Source organism: Dryobates pubescens, chromosome 37 (genome assembly GCF_014839835.1).
Source record: "Dryobates pubescens isolate bDryPub1 chromosome 37, bDryPub1.pri, whole genome shotgun sequence".
In the NCBI taxonomy this organism is placed as follows: domain Eukaryota; kingdom Metazoa; phylum Chordata; class Aves; order Piciformes; family Picidae; genus Dryobates; species Dryobates pubescens.
In genome coordinates this window covers 1,122,580-1,138,234 of record NC_071648.1, presented here as the reverse complement: position 1 = coordinate 1,138,234, position 15,655 = coordinate 1,122,580, and the positions used below count along the sequence as shown (strand labels likewise).

Below are 15,655 nucleotides of genomic sequence, written 5' to 3'. Positions count from 1 at the left end.
TTCATTGACTGTTTTCATTGTGGCAGTTTGATCATCACAGCAGTGAAGGCTGGTCAGTGAGTCATAAGGGGCTTGTCTTGTGCTGAGCAGTCATTCAGGTGAGCCAGTGACTTTTACTAGCTGACCAAAGAAGCCCTTGTACTCCTTCCCAGTGTCTTTGAAACAAATGGAATAAGACACAGAATGTTGGGGGGTGGAAGGGACCATGAAAGATCATCCAGTCCAAGCCCCCTGCCATAGGAGGATCACCTGGAGTAGGTCTCAGAGGTCACATCCAGGTGGGTTTTGAGTGCCTCCAGAGAAGGAGATTCCACAACCTCTCTGGGCAGCCTGTTCCAGGGCTCTGTCACCCTCAAAGTGGTAAAGTTTTTCCTTATGTTCACATGGAACTTCTTGTGCTCCAGCTAGCACCCATTGCCCCTTGTCCTATCATTGGACATCACTGCCCAGAGCCTGTCTCCATCCTCCTGACATTTGCCCTTCACATCTTTATATACCTGAATGAGGTCACCCCTCAGGCTCCTCTGTTCCAAGCTCAAGAGCCCCAGCTCCCTCAGCCCTTCCTCAAAAGGAAGATGTTCCACTGCCTTCAGCATCTTTGTGGCTCTGCACTGGACTCTTTCAAGCAGTTCCTTAAGAAATTCACATCCTGAAAGTGGTTTGCTCTGCATCAGTTGTAAGCATCCCATATTAATGTATTAAAACAATTCAGGTGTACCCTGAACCGGGCTTGCTGCCTATCAAGACCTGTGGGTAAGTAGGGTTATAGGCAGACTCTATTTTTCCTGTTTGCCTTTGGGTCTTTAGGTTCCAGTCAGAACTTGGCTGCAGTTGCAAGGAGGTTTGCCCTGCTCTGGACAGAAATATCCTAACAGTTAATTTGGCATAAATTAAAACATGGGAATTAAATAGCTGTTGCATCCTGTCATAGGACTGTATATATTGCTTATTTCTCTAGTCTTGGAGATCTTCAAAATATCCCTGGGATAAATTTTGCTTATGCAGAGGAATTAAAAGATATTCTACTTTGATGCTTCTTCCTTGGTTAAGAATGACTGAATCTTGAGTTTCATCTTTGCAAATACATTCTCATTTAAAGTGTCAGAAATGGCTGTGTCTAATCTGGGAATTTAAGTCTTAAAAGACTTAAGCTTTTTCCTAACCTGTGCACGATTGCCAAATCTTTTGACATGTGTAAGTGGCAAGAAAAAAGTATATAGAGTGCAGTTGTATTTTTGTTTCATTATTGTAATCACCAGAAGGTGTAAATGAGGAGAGGTGGTGCTGCTCCGTGGTACAGAGTACTTTGCCAACTACCTAAAGCCAAAGAGCTGCTGCTGTACTCTGAGACAAATTGTTGGCTTCTGTACAAGAACGGAGCATGGGCTTCCAAGTCTTTCTCTGATAATTCCAGTTTAAGAACCTCTGTGCATGATTTCTGAAATGTCTTTGCCTTGAGTGTAGCTGATGAATTGCCTGAAGTTTCTGCTGCACATGTGAGTCCTCTCACTGAGAGCTGTTCTATAAATGGAGTACCGGAAAGATTGGTTGCAGCGACTGTGAACGGTGCAATATGAATGAGTTTCTGAATAACAATTTCCTGGCAGGCAGCTATGTCAACGGCTTCAGGCACTGTGGGATGCAAAAAAAGCATAGAGCCATTGGGTCAGTGATTCCCATTTGCATTGCTCCTTTGCATCCAAGCTTGGATGCTGCATTAGTCAGTGTTGCCTTCTGACGTGGCCTATGACCTTTTCTTGCTCTGTAGTTACAAGAAAAACTAGGGAGAGGCAAGTGTAAGTGCTTAAAATCTTTTAGTTAATCAGGGTTTTGACCAATCTAGGTGTGAATAACACCTAAAAATAGATTTCAGACTTGTTTTCTGGGTTGCATCCTGTGTCAGTAGAAAATGTTGGAGTGAATGCTCTCTTTAAAACCTGAGCTTTCAGAAGGGGAACTAAGGATGTACAGCTGCTGCTGTCTTCAAGGAGATAGTTGGGGTTGGGCTGTACAGGCTCAAGTAGAGGCACAAAGTTGTTACCTGTGAAATAGGTTAATGGTTTTATCTCCTGCCTGAAATTTCCAGCTTGTAAGTACACAGAATACTGTGTTAACCAAGTTGAAAGAGATCTTTGAGATCATCAAGTCCAACCTATCACCCAACACCATCTAATCAACTAAACCATGGCACTAAGTGCCTCATCCAGTGGTACACTTCCAGTGATGGGGACTCCACCACCTCCCTGGGCAGCACATTCCAATGGCCAGTCTCTCATTCTGTGAAGAATTTCTTCCTAACATCCAGCCTGAACCTCCCCTGGCACAGCTTGAGACTGTGTCCTCTTGTTCTGGTGCTGGTTGCCTGGGAGAAGAGACCAACCCCCACCTGGCTACAACCTCCCTTCAGGCAGTTGTAGATGGCAATAAGGTCTCCCCTGAGCTTCCTCTTCTCCAGGCTAAGTGGTACAGACTTGGATTAGAAACAAAAATGCATTACAACCAAAGCTGAAATGAGCTCTGCTCTACCTTGTGCATTTATTTTGTTGTGGAAAAATGTAAGAAAGAGAGCACCAGCATGAGAATGTAGCATTCACTTGTTGCATTTAATGCTGTCATCATGATGAAATGCTACAGGATATATTTCACATTAGACCAAGGGGGGAAAAAAAAATCTTTGTATGTTGTAACTCCAGAACATGTTCTCTTTTATACAGTGACCTTCATCATTTGTTACCTTGGTATTCCTCTAAAGGCATGATAGGAGGAAGTGAAATAGGTGAGGATGATGCATTGCATAATTACTGGAATTGACACATTACGTTGGGCAGAATAACAAGGCAGTGGAAATGTGATGTTATGGTGCAGTAGTTTTCCTTAAAGGAACAGGATTTTGCTTTGATGCTGCAAGCCTTGTTCATCTCCTATTTGGTGGAATCAGGAAGTGCTCAGGCCACTGTTCTCTGGGTTAAAATGTTCTTTTGTCAGTGTAGAGCAACTGTGGATAGGGAAAAGATGGAAAAAATATTTGAGTCACAATTTCTGGTTGAAAAGAGAGTTCTGTTCCTCGCAGCTTTTTACTCTGATTCAGACCTTACCTGCAGAATTCTATTGAATTGTGTGAAACGCTTTTCCATGAAGCTGTTTTGCACCAAGTCTCTGAAAATGAGGATGTAATTTCTATGCTGTAATAATAACCCTGCTTCACAACTAATATGTCATCGTTTCTTTTTATTCTAGTACCTGAGAAAACTATAAAGCAGCAGTAACAAAGGCTCCAAAATGTTGATAAATGAATGAACTGTACCAGCTGAGAACTAGTGTCCGCTTTTGACTTTGGCAAGAGATTTGAATGCAGAAGGGTAAGGTGTTTGAATTGTTGCTCTCAACTACTTTACAGGAAAGAATCATGCAAGTACTTGATTTTCTTCTTTTCTTGGTTGAGTAGAAGTGGGTTTTTTTAAGGCTGTAATGATGTAACTTGGGGTTTTATTTTCTTTTCCATGTTAAGGTGCTTGCAATGAAGCCAAAAGGCAAAGACTCTGTGGGTCAGAGAGGTGCTCCTGTCCATTTCCCTTGTTAAACAGTGCCCTTGACATGAAGTCAGCTACTGAGAGTGTGTGGAAGGACCAAGTTGTTGACCCAAAGCCCTAAGAGTCTAAGGAACTGTGTTTCAGTACTGTTGTTGAGGGAGGGAGGGAATAATGCTTGCTGGTGTGGCTATTACAAATTGGGTTTTCCTCCTGTTTCTAAACCTTTTTAATGCCCCTCCCTTCTCCACAACTGATAGCTCAGTGCTTAAACTGCAAACCCTGCCACAGTCCACTGAAGCTGCAGTGTCCTTGCTTCAGTCAGGAGAGTAAAGCTTGTGTGGATAGAGGCAAGGCAGCAGCTGTGAGTTTCCAGTGATTTATGGGGGGATGTAGAATGCTGTGGAGAAGAGTTTATTTATGGAAATGATTGTGAAACACTTATCAAAAACATGAAATAATGCAAATGTTTTCTAAGTGTGGGCAGAGAACTAAGAACCTCTGGAAAATGGAATGGTTTATTTAGCTCAGTGAAAGGAAGGTCAGCTAAAACTGTGTAGCATTTTTTTATTGTTTGGAGCTGAGGCCAAGCATTACTTAGCAATCCTCGTGGTTAACAAAACCTTTGTCTTGTCTTGCCTTGCTTATTTGAGATGCAGCGATGTGCTTTGGAGCAAGTTCTCTCTACATTTCATTATTAAATCCTCAAATCCATTGAAATACCTTGGAGAAAGCATAGAGCTAATGGCATATGAGGCTGGCTTTCCCAAAGGTTGTCTTTAATCTGCCACCAAGATGACTCTTGCTATGATACTAGATTCTCTCCGAAGTGCTCACATGATTTCATTACCTCCAAAAACCAGGTCACTGACCTACTGTTTCCTTCTAACCTCTTTGGTGTTTCTTGATGTCCCAAACATCTGTGGTATGCAAATACTACATTTCCACTCAAAGTTCCTTGGATTTCGAATTACTGCTGTGGCATTTTCCTGTGAGATGAGCAAGGATCGCTTCGGTTGCCGCTGGTTTTCAGGAAGGCAGTTTGTGATTATCACTTCATGCTGTTACTTCCCAACTCTGTCTCAGACAGGTCCTGTGGTTCTCATTTCCTGGGTGGTTGGGGCAAAAATCTCTTGTTCTTGATTTTCCTTCTGATGTAAACCAACAGGGATACAAGTTCTTAGCTTGCTTTCTCTGACTCGCTGCTTGGGCAAGCCCCTTGTTGAAAGGTATTTCTTGTGGTGCAGAAGGGAGCAAAAGGGAAAAAATCAAAGCTTGCCAGTTGCAAAAGGATCTTGTAGCCTGGGAACAAATGGGAGGAGACAAATTCATTCTTTCTGACAACTGCAACTCAAAATCTCTCCCATGTACATACTGGGTTCTCCTTTTATCTCTGCACTTGAAAAAGACTACCTAATGGATTTCTCCTTCCACAGGGTGGGACAAAGCCAGACCCGCTGGCAAAAAATGGTGCTAGGACTCATTACCCTGTCCAAAACACAGAATCATTTTGTAGATAGACTTCCTTGCAACAGATTTATTTAAGATGCTTAGATACAAATTCTTTTGCTGATTTGAAGCAGGGCTTACAGAGTATTTGGGGTTCTGGAATTTAAAGACAAAGCTGGGTTTATGTGGAAAATCCTTCATTTTAAGAACATTGTGTCCTTGGGCTTTTAAAGGTGTATGTGATTTTAGTGTCCATCACTTTCTCAGTAAAGTTCAAGAGAGACAGGGACCTGCTGGAGAGAATCCAACAGAGAACCATGAGGATGATTAGGGGACTTGAGCACCTTCTCTGTGAAGAGAGACTGAGAGATCTGTGGCTGTTTAGTCTGGAGAAGACTGAGAGGGAATCTGATCAATGTCTATTGATATCTGAGGGGTAGGTGTGAAGTGGAGAGGGCCAGGCTCTTTTTGGTGCTATGCAGTAATAAGACAAGGAACAACAGATACAAGCTTGATCATAGAAGATTTCATCTCAACATGAGGAGGAACTTCTTCACAGTGAGGATGATAGAGCCCTGGAGCAGGCTGCCCAGAGAGGTTGTGGAATCTCCTTCTCTGAACACATTCGAAACCTGTCTGAATGTATTCCTGTGCAGACTACCCTGGGTGATCCTGCTTGGGCAGGGGGGTTGGACTTGATGATCTCTGGAGGTCCCTTCCAATCTCTACTGTACTGTGATGCTGTGAAATGTAGTGTTGCAAAGTTACATGGGAAATGTTTAGACTCTCACAGAAATCTTGAGGGCCAAGCTTAATCTCTGACATTTTAAAAGTCCTGTGTGGACCAGTAGCAGAATCAAACAGCTCCAAAATGTTTATTTCACTATAGTGAAGCCCCAAGAAATGTTTCAGCTTCCCTCTGTTACTTTGCAGAGGCTTAGAATTTATTTTTCCTGTAGCAGTTCTGTACTGCAGTAGTAAATGGTAGGAGGTTCTAGTATGCATGACCTGGTTCAGCTGGATAACATTATTGATTGTTGTGGGGATTTTTTAGTGCCTCTGCTTTAGCTAATTTAAACTTCATTTTCTGATTTGTGATTAGCTCAGTGGTAAGTTGTCCTTGCAGCATTTGATTCCCTGAGGACATGATCTATAAGGCAGATTTTTCCAATGGAGGTTCATGATTCAGCTAATTTACACATACTTTAAACAGCAGTTGTCCAAATACCCTGAAGTGGAGTTTGAGATACTTGAAGTCCAAGAGGGTAATACCATAAATGAGTGTTTAAGCCCTCTTTGGAGACCTGCTGGAGGGGCCAGCGGGACATGTAATGCCCTCATGTTCTGTTTTGCAGTAGGCTTGTGAAGTTAAAAATCTCAAGTAAGATTAGGAAAGCAGTTGCACTTCATGCAGAATTGCCATTTAACATTTCATTGGGTAACCTTTGTTCCACCAGAGTTACCATAACATTTGTTTGCCCAGACTCTGTCACAGAATCCCAGAATTGCCCAGACTGGGAAAGACCTTTAAGATCATCAAGTCCAATCATTAACCTAGCATTGATGAGTCCTTGACTAAACCATGTCCCTAAGCACTAGGTCTACACGACTCCCAGAGATGGGGGACTGTATATAGATTTATATTTTAATAGCTTGCTCAAATAAATGAGCATAATAAAAATGTCTTCATGTGCTTAGGGCAAGCTAATGAACTCTGACTTTTGCATTTGCTGATGTTTTACCTTTCTTGTCAGTTTAGTGCTGAGCTGTGTTCAGTTACTTAAAACTATTTTTATAAGACACAGGGAGTTAGTCTCAGTGTTACCATCTCAGTGGCTTTGTCAAGCTCAGCTGGTGTCTCAGGATGCTGCATAGAGGCAGAAGATTGAGAATAAAGGAATTGAATTCATGTGTTTTCTGCTTTGACTGAGCCTGTTTGTGGACTGTCACTTCACCCAAGAAATGATTGGTACTTTACTGAAAGATATCCTGGGTACAATAATGCAGTGGTTTCCAGTTCAGTGCCACACTTCAGGCTGGTGTGAAAGTTGGCAGAGACAGTCCTGCGCTTCTTCCACTTCCCAGTGCTTGTTGTCAAGCCCTTACTTCATGTTGGCACATGGTAGGAGAAGGCTTCAACACACAGGTGGTTGTTTATTTTCCCCTTGCCCAGCTCTCTGGCAGGGTTGGCTGTCAAATGATCAGGAGGTTGGAGCACCTCTGCTATGTTGACAGGCTGAGGGAGCTGGGGGTGCTCAGCCTGGAGAAGAGAAGGCTCCAGGGAGACCTAGTAGCAACCTTCCAGTACCTGAAGGGAGCCTACAAGAAGGTTGAAGACTGCCTGTTTACAAAGGTCTGCAGTGATGGGACAAGGGGCAATGGCTTCAAACTAAAAAGAGCAAATTTAGATTAGATGGTAGGAACAAGTTTTTTACTGTGAGGGTAGTGCAACACTGGAACAGGTACCCAGGTAGGTGGTTTGGGCCCCATCCCTGGAGATAATCCAAGTGGGGCTTGACAGGGCTGATCTAGTTGAGGATGCCCCTGCTTATGGAAGGGTGGATCATGTAAATAATTGGGACTTAGAAAATTCTTCCTATTAATCTTTAAACCTTCAAGAAAAGCAGTGGAATCCAGTCTTGATGGCAAAGTGTTTGCCAGTTTGGGTTTTGGTTTTTGGTTGTGTATGTTGATTTTCTTGACTGAAAAGTGGATCCCTTCTTTAGGAGATGTAACAAGTTTCAGTGTGCCACTAAAAGTCTGCCTGCTCAGTATTGTTAACCAGGTTCTGCTTATTTAAAGCTCCCTTTCTCTCCTCCACTACTTCTGTCAAGCTGCCACCATATCTTTGCCTCACCTTCCAAATAGTGAGACTGGTTTTGTCACTGCTCTTTTCTTGGTTTCCTTTACTGCCTGTGTACTGGCAAGAAGCCAGTCAAGGCTGCAGCCAAATGATTCAAAATGTGAAATTTCTTTCAGGTCAGTTTCAAGGTATTACCTTGAGCTTCTCACAGTCACCTGTATTACAGGCACCCTACCATCTGGGAGAGGCTCACCCCTTGTGAGGGGGCCAGTAAAAGTTGTGAAAGTTTGCAGGTGGTTAAGATTCTGCCACCTTTCTAATTAAGTTCTTCTTTATAGGCAATTGTTCTTTTAAAAATCTGCTTCTGGGTTGCATTATTTTGATTTTTAGGTGAGCATTAGGCTGTGGCATCTCTGAAAGTCAAGCAGTTATATCTTTTTAAAACATTATCTCAAACTATTAGAAAAAATGGGTTCATTATACAGTCTGCCTAAAGGCACTGCAAGGTCAGGCTCTAATTACCTTTTAGTTTAAGGTATGTTTGAGACATGTAATTGTAGCTGCTTTATCCCTGTTAATTTAAATAACCATAAGAACTGAGGCCTTGCCAGCAAAGCAAAAGGTGTTCATCATTACCAAGATCTGCTCTGTCATTCAGAACTGTCAGCAGCCAGGGAACCTGCTTGATGCAGCTGATTAAGTTGTCGGATGCCCTGCTTCATCAGTGCTCCAGTCTTTACAGTTTGCTGTAGTCTTAACAGAAGAGCCTTTCTGACCTTCTGCATGACACAAGGAAGAAAATGGTGTGTCACTCAATCACCCTTCAGCTTGACAGGTGGAGATAAGTGTGTCTTAAGTGCTTTCCAGAAATGCTGTCAACAGCCTGTGTTTAAAAAGGCAAACAAAAAGATTTTATTCTTGCATTTGTGGTTAAGCCATTCAACAGGAAACTTTGAGGCAAGGATTTGGTTCTAGTTTTTAAACACTGCTGTGTTTGTGGGTTTTATTTGTAATTTCTTCCCCCCCCCATTTTCAAGAGAAAAGTCTAAAAATGACTTGCTTTTGCAAACAAGGCAGGTGTTGGTACCTGCTTCTTTTACATCCATTAGTTCAGTTCTGGGATCAGTCACTGAACTGGCTGCTGGCAAGTGTCTGTATTTTCCTGTTATACTCAAGATGGTGACCTGCCTTTATTTCTCTCCTCTGGCTCTGGGTGTTCAGCACAGAATGGTGCTGATCTGAGGAATGAGTTTCTGTGTGTAGTGGTTTAAAGATCATTATCCAAGTATCCTATGCTTGTAAAGGAGGAGAGAAGACACTCTTTCATCCCCCTACATTGGAGAGTTTTTCTATGCAAAGTTGAGCAGATTGTGAGCATCTTGTTAGGCCTGCAGTGTGTTTCAACTACATGAAAATTAACTGGAGCAGGGGCTAGAATCTTGTCTTCACAGTCCCAAGTCGCCATTACCATTCTGTGTGTGATGCAGTAAATGTTTGAGTCCGAACTTGATGATCTGTCATGCTTTTAAAAACTTAACACATTCTCCTTTGCAGCAACTCTATTAAAAGATACAGAGCATTCTTATCCAGCATGATGGAAGATATTTGTCTTACTAGCTTGGAAATTCTATTATGAAGTAGTTTATATCTCAGTAATTTCCACTAAATTGCTCTGGGATGGAACCCTTGAAAAAACTCGGAATGAAGATCCATAACAACCATAATGCTGTGCAAAACTCGAATGATCCTCCTTAATATACATTGTAATGAACTACTTGAACACATACTCCATCGACAAGAAAGAGATGGGATTAATTTGTCATAAGTGTGATTCTGTCAGTTTGGTATCTGTGCTTTTCTAACTTCATGTCATATCCTGGTCGACATGCTAGGATTATTCGGAATGTATTTGGAAGAGCTAAAGAAAACAAGCTACAGAAATGCAATATGATACAGCATAAACCCCGGTGTAATCTAGTTTGCAAGATACTGCCAGCTCGCTCTCCCTTTTGAAAGCTGTCACAATCACTTAATAAAGTCAGTCTCGTCTCTGAGTACAACTTAATGCTGTCCTTGGGGCTAACCAATTACAGCAAAGATTCTGAATGCATTAACATTAATGAGAAATCTGATGACTTCAGTAGTGTAAGGGGTTGTGTGCAGTGACTTGCATTGTAGAAGCCTTTGTGAAGTGCGTGGTATTTTTGTTAACTGAAAGACGCTTTTGTCTGCCATTGTTTCAGAAGAATGTAATCTGTGAATGAATTGGCTGTGAGGGATGCAGTTGTTGGAAACTTGTATGGCAGTGATTTCTTATTTTTTTCCAACATGTGACCTTTAGAGCTGGGAGGGAAGTGATCATAGGAGCTGGACTATGAAAGAGAAGGAAAAAGGACATCTCTGCTCTGTATGGCAGTCAGTGTGTTTGGAATTGATACAGGCTTCTGGCTCTCCTTTGAGGGAGAGTTGTGGAACAATGTTCTCCAAATTAATGAAGGTATGAAAGTATGGACTTAAAGTCCTACAAATGACTAGGTTTAAATAATATTATAATCTTCCCCCCTCCCTGGACATGATCATAATTTTTTAGCATGTACTTCTCATTCTTCTGTAATTCTATGTTGAGGATGTCTCTGCTCACTGCAGAGGGGTTGGACTAGATGACCTTTAGAGGTCCCTTCCAACCTGGGTGGTTCTGTGATTTCCATAAGACAACGATCTCTGTTAATTTTGTACTCATCTTCTGCACCACAAAAGAAACCAAGCAGCAAACTTCCCCAAACTCTTTTAAAAAAAATAAGTGAATTACAAAGTCTCCAAATTATTACTTCAAAGAGTTATAAAATCATTTGTAATGTCATAGTTCAGAGCTCTTGGGGAAAGAATGACTAATTCTTTCGTTTTGCATTTATAATAAGTTGGAAGAAGCCTGCCAAGGCACCAGAGAGAGGACTGCAGCAAACATCTAGTGTGTACTGTGAAGTCTGTACAGGAGCAAAGGTCACAGATTGGTTTGATTGGGAAAGGACCTTAAAGATCATTAATTCCAACTGCCGTGCTACGGGCAAGGACACCTTGTACTAGGCCAGGTTGCTCAAGGCCCCATCTTCCAGGCTTGGAATCTCCAGAACTTCTTTGGGCAACCTGTTCCAGTGCCTCACCACCCCCATGAGGAAAAATGTATTCCTAATTTCTAATGTAATTCGAGCTTCTTGCCATGTGAAGCCATTACCCCTCATCCTGTCACTCCATGCCTTTGTGAGAAGTCCCTCCCTAGCTCTCCTGTGCCCTCCTTCGAATATTGGAAAGCCACAGTAAGGTGTCCCCGGAGCCTTCTTTTCTCCAGGCTGAACAACCACAGCTCTTTCAACCTGTCTTCATAGGACAGGTTCTCCAGCCCTCTGATCATCTTCATATCCATCCTCAGGGCCCACTCTGACAGTTCCATGTCTTTCTGGTGTTGGGGGCTCCAGAGCTGGGCACAGGTAATACAGGGAGGTGTGTGAGGGTAGAAGCAGGCATATTTCTCCTCACTCTTTTCTTGCTGCTTGTTCCTTGGTACCTACCCAGAAACTGGAAGTTGTTTCCATCTCAACAGACATCTGGGTATTTCACTTCATCTTAATCATCTTAGGAACACGAGTAATCAGCTTTTGAACTTCAGTTTAGTGCACCTTGAGGGAACCACATTGAGGGGTCTTTGGGGACCCACTGAACATGTGTGCACAGCGATAAGTCTAATGCCAAATATCAGATAAATGTCCTTTTGTTAAAGCAGTAGACTGGAGCCCGTTGTTAAAGTGTCCTACCTCTACCACAGATCTGCTCAATGTGATGAGCAGAATGGAGCTATATTATTCCTAAAATTGCTGTGCTTTATTTGGAGACTACCTTCAGAACACCTGCTGAGTTGTCTTATCTCTGCCTTTCCTGTCAGCAGCAGTTTAGACAATGTGATTGTCAAAATTCAATGAATGCAATTAAATAGAACTGTAACAGTGGCACAAGGTTGAGAAGACTTCCACAGAATTGTCAGGGTGGGAAGGGATTTCAAGGATCATCCAGTTCCAACCCCCCTGCCATGGGCAGGGACACCTCACTCTAGAGTCAGGTTGCTCAGAGTCACATTCAGCCTGGCCTTAAAAACTTCCAGGGATGAGGCTTCCACCACCTCCCTGGGCAACCTGTGCCAGTGTCTCACCACCCTTGTGGTGAAGAATTTCTTCATAACATCCAATCTGAATCTACCTATTTCTATTTTTGTTCCATTCCCCCTAGTTCTATCACTACCTGAAAACCTAAAAAGTCTCTCCCCAGCTTTCTTGTAGTCCCCTTCAGACACTGGAAGGCTACAATAAGGTCTCCTTAGAGCCTCCTTTTCTCCAAACTGAACTACACACAACTTTCTCAGCTGGTCCCGTAGGAGAGGTGCTCCAGCCCTCTGAACATCCTTGTGGCCCTCTGGAAACATTCTAGCACTGATGTTCTAGAACTGCTGTGCTTTGGAGATCTGAAAATTTCACTTACTTTTTCCTTCTACTTCCTCCCTGCCAATGGAAATGCAGTAGAGGGTTTGAAAAATAGTTTGTCACTAATTACATAAATAGCTGCTGTAGATGGTGTGTGGAGCAATTGGATCAGGCAAGAAAGCATGAGGCCAACCTAGGAATAACCATGTTCAGTGTCAGGTCATATTTCAACTGCATATATCCATCCAAGCAAGGACTTTGTGTAAGATCTTGAAGAACTATTCACACAGCAAGTAAAAAATTCATAGTGTAGTATCCCTTCTACCAGAGCTGGTTTATTTTTCAGAGCCGTTCTGTCTTTACATGTTCATGATGAAGCCCATCACTTAAACTCTCTTTATTGCTGTTGAAAACAAAACACTGGCAAAGCTCCCCAGGCTCTCCATCGTTTGTCTTAAAAGTAGTGGAGCAGGCATAAATCTTGTTCAGATTCCATATAGATGACCAAAAGGCTAATGGGATGTCTAATACAGAGCCTCTTGTCTGCAAGTGAAAATGCTGTTTGCTGTCTCTCTTTTGGAAGCAGATGAAAGTCTCTCAAGTTCTTTGAGAGACAACCCATGTAAAGCCTTTCTACTGGCTCTCGAGCATCTGACATCTGTAAGTTCCTGTACAACAGAGCAAAATCTAGTCTGACACAACTGAAATCCTTCATCACAATTCACTAGACACTGGCACTTGTGGATTTGAAGGATGAGGAAGCTCCTCCTGCTTTCACTGAAAATGATTCTGTTACAGTGAATGCAATAGGAGTATCAATTTTTCTTGCAAAATAGGGCAAGCTTAGGAAGAAAGGAATATTCTTGGGTTTAAAATAGCTGCTTTTGTTTGTAATACCACCATTTGTTCTGTGACTAATAGAATCCACTAACAAATGTCCACAGCATCATTGACAAGCATAATGCAAAAGAATAATTTACAAATAAATATGTTGAGAAGCACAATATTTGAAAAATAAAATCTCTCTTCTGATGCTTTAAAAGCTGAATCATAGAACAGCTCAGGTTGGATCGGGCCTTGGAGATGATCCAATCCCCTCTGCCATGGGCAGGGACACCTCTCAACTAGACTTGGTTGCCCAAGGCCACATCCAGCCTGGTCTTGAACACCTCCAGGGAGGGGACATCCACAATCTCTTTAGGTAGCCTGTTCCAGAGTCTCACCACCCTCACACTGAAGAGTGTCCTAAGATCCAGTCTAAACCTGCTCTCCCTCAGCTTCAAACTATCCCACTTTCTCCTATTTCTAGACAGCTTTATGAAAAGTCTCTCTCCACCTTTCCTGTAGGCTCCCTTCAGGTATTGGAAGGCAGCTCTGAGGTCCCCCCAGGGGTCTTCTTCAGGCTGAACAACTCCAGCTCCCTCAGCCTATCATCATAGCAGAGGTGCTCCAGCCCTAGAATCATCCTTGTGGCCCTCCTCTGGACTCGCTCCATCAGTTCTATGTCCTTCTTATGCCGGGGGCACCAGAGCTGGATGCAGCTCTGAAAATCTAGAGAACTGTTTTTGAGAAACAACTGAATTCTGTATTTTTCTTTCCTTTTTTTTTCCCCTCTTAAGATGGTTCCATTAGCAAATTGTCAGAGGATTTATTGGTGCTTGCAGCAGTTTTAGACGCCTTTCCTTCAGAGTTCTACTTGAAATTTGTTCTTGTTATGTTTCTTGGAGTTGGTATTTCTTCTTGCTGTAAAACAAGTCAAAAGTGAGTGCAGCCTTGCCAAAGGAGCTGTGTTTGCTGTCAGATGTCTCAATATTATCTTCTTTCTTACCTGTTACTCGTCTGTGTTTTCTCCTTTCCTGTTGAAAGGAAGAAGTTATTCTTTAGGAAACAGGAGGAGAATAAAAAGCCACTTGCTCAAAGTTTTTGCCAGCCAGCCTGAAATGCCTGCATTTCATACAGAGTTTTCTGATTCCAGCTTTTCTTTGATGTTGGTATTTGTAATGAATCAGGACTGTCTGTCCCCAGTTTCTGAGTACCCCTCTAGCTTTGGCAGACCAACCATAAGGGCAATGCTTTACCTGTGGTCTGAAATACTTCTTGCTGTGAGGGCAGAAACCCTTGTCACAGTGGTACTAAGCTTATTCTGGCTGAGCAAGAAGATAAACAAAGCATGTGTGATTGATTATTCTGTACCTTCCAGCTGGTTTCAGGAGTTTGTGGAGAACAGGGGCAGTGATCACTGCCAGACCAGAGGAATGTTTTTTGCCTTCAGATTAGGATACTCCAGCCAATCCTTTTCACAGGAGAGAGAGTGTTTTTGAAGGTGAGCTATGTGTTAGGGTTGTGCTTCACAGCTGTTCTGGAATTTGCCAGACTGCTGCTGTCTTCACTCTCACTTGGTGAGCCCCTGTGTCACCTTTGGTCATTTCATTTTCATGCCTCCCTTGCTGCAGGACCAGCTCTGCAGGCTGACAGTCCACCAGAGCTATTGTTTGAGCTCTGCCCTATACAGAAGATGAACAGCAAGGTGTGCTTTGGTAGTGGGGAGATGAGAGGTAGAACGCCAGTTCTTGACCAGCTTCCCTACCCCCTCTGCACATGTGAGGAATTACAAGAATTAATCTTGGACTTCTTGCAGACTTGCCTCCACCCCAAAAGTATGCCTGGCACTTGATTCTGGCTAAGGAGTGTGTTTGAAAATGTGGAGATTAATAGAACTATACAGCTTGCCAGTGACTGAATGTTCTCCTTTGTACTCCCTTTATGCTTCTGTGCAATTGTAAAGCCCAAGCACAGGCTGAGAACTTCAGCTGACAGGAAGTTGTTCAGTTTTGGTGAAGCTCAAACTGCTGGTTTTGTGGATCTTGAGGAGGTATTTTTCCTGCTGGGCTTTGTAGCACTGAATTTGGCTTAAATGCTGTTGTGGTTTTTATTCCTGTATTCCTAATGCTATGATCAGCTATAGACTTAGAGGACACGTTTGCATAACCTTGAATGTAACTGCTTGCTTCCTGAACATTAAGAAAGGCTGCATGTGAGAGAAGGCTTGGGTCACAGAATCACAGAATGTTTGGGGTTGGAAGGGGCCTCTAGAAATCATCCTAGTCCAACCCCCCTGCTAAAGGAGACTCACCCAGAGCAGGCTGCCCAGGATGGTGTCTAGGTAGGTTTTGAATGCCTCTGGAGATGGAGACTCCCATCACCTCTCTGGACAGCCCTTTCAAGTGCTCTAACACCCTCAAAGTAAAGAAGTTCCTTCTCAGGCTTAGATGGAGCTTCCTGTGTTCAAGTTTGTGCCCATTACCTCTTGCCTGGTCACTGGGCACCTCTGGAAAAAGAGACTGGCCCCATCCTTCTGACACCCACCCTTTAAGTATTTATAAGTATTTATAAGATCCCCCTCCCAG

The 15,655-nt window shown here is 42.8% G+C and overlaps 1 protein-coding gene across 6 annotated transcripts in view; it reads left to right on the top strand.

Annotated features, from left to right (window-relative positions):
* GULP1 (GULP PTB domain containing engulfment adaptor 1) overlaps window positions 1-15,655 on the top strand; it is a 145,659-nt gene that overhangs the window by 44,644 nt on the left and 85,360 nt on the right. For all 6 annotated transcript variants that reach the window (XM_054177019.1, XM_054177017.1, XM_054177021.1 and 3 more), the window contains exon 2: window positions 3,238-3,359. The gene's annotated coding sequence lies outside the window, so the exon portion shown is untranslated. The remainder of the gene's footprint in view (window positions 1-3,237; window positions 3,360-15,655) is intronic.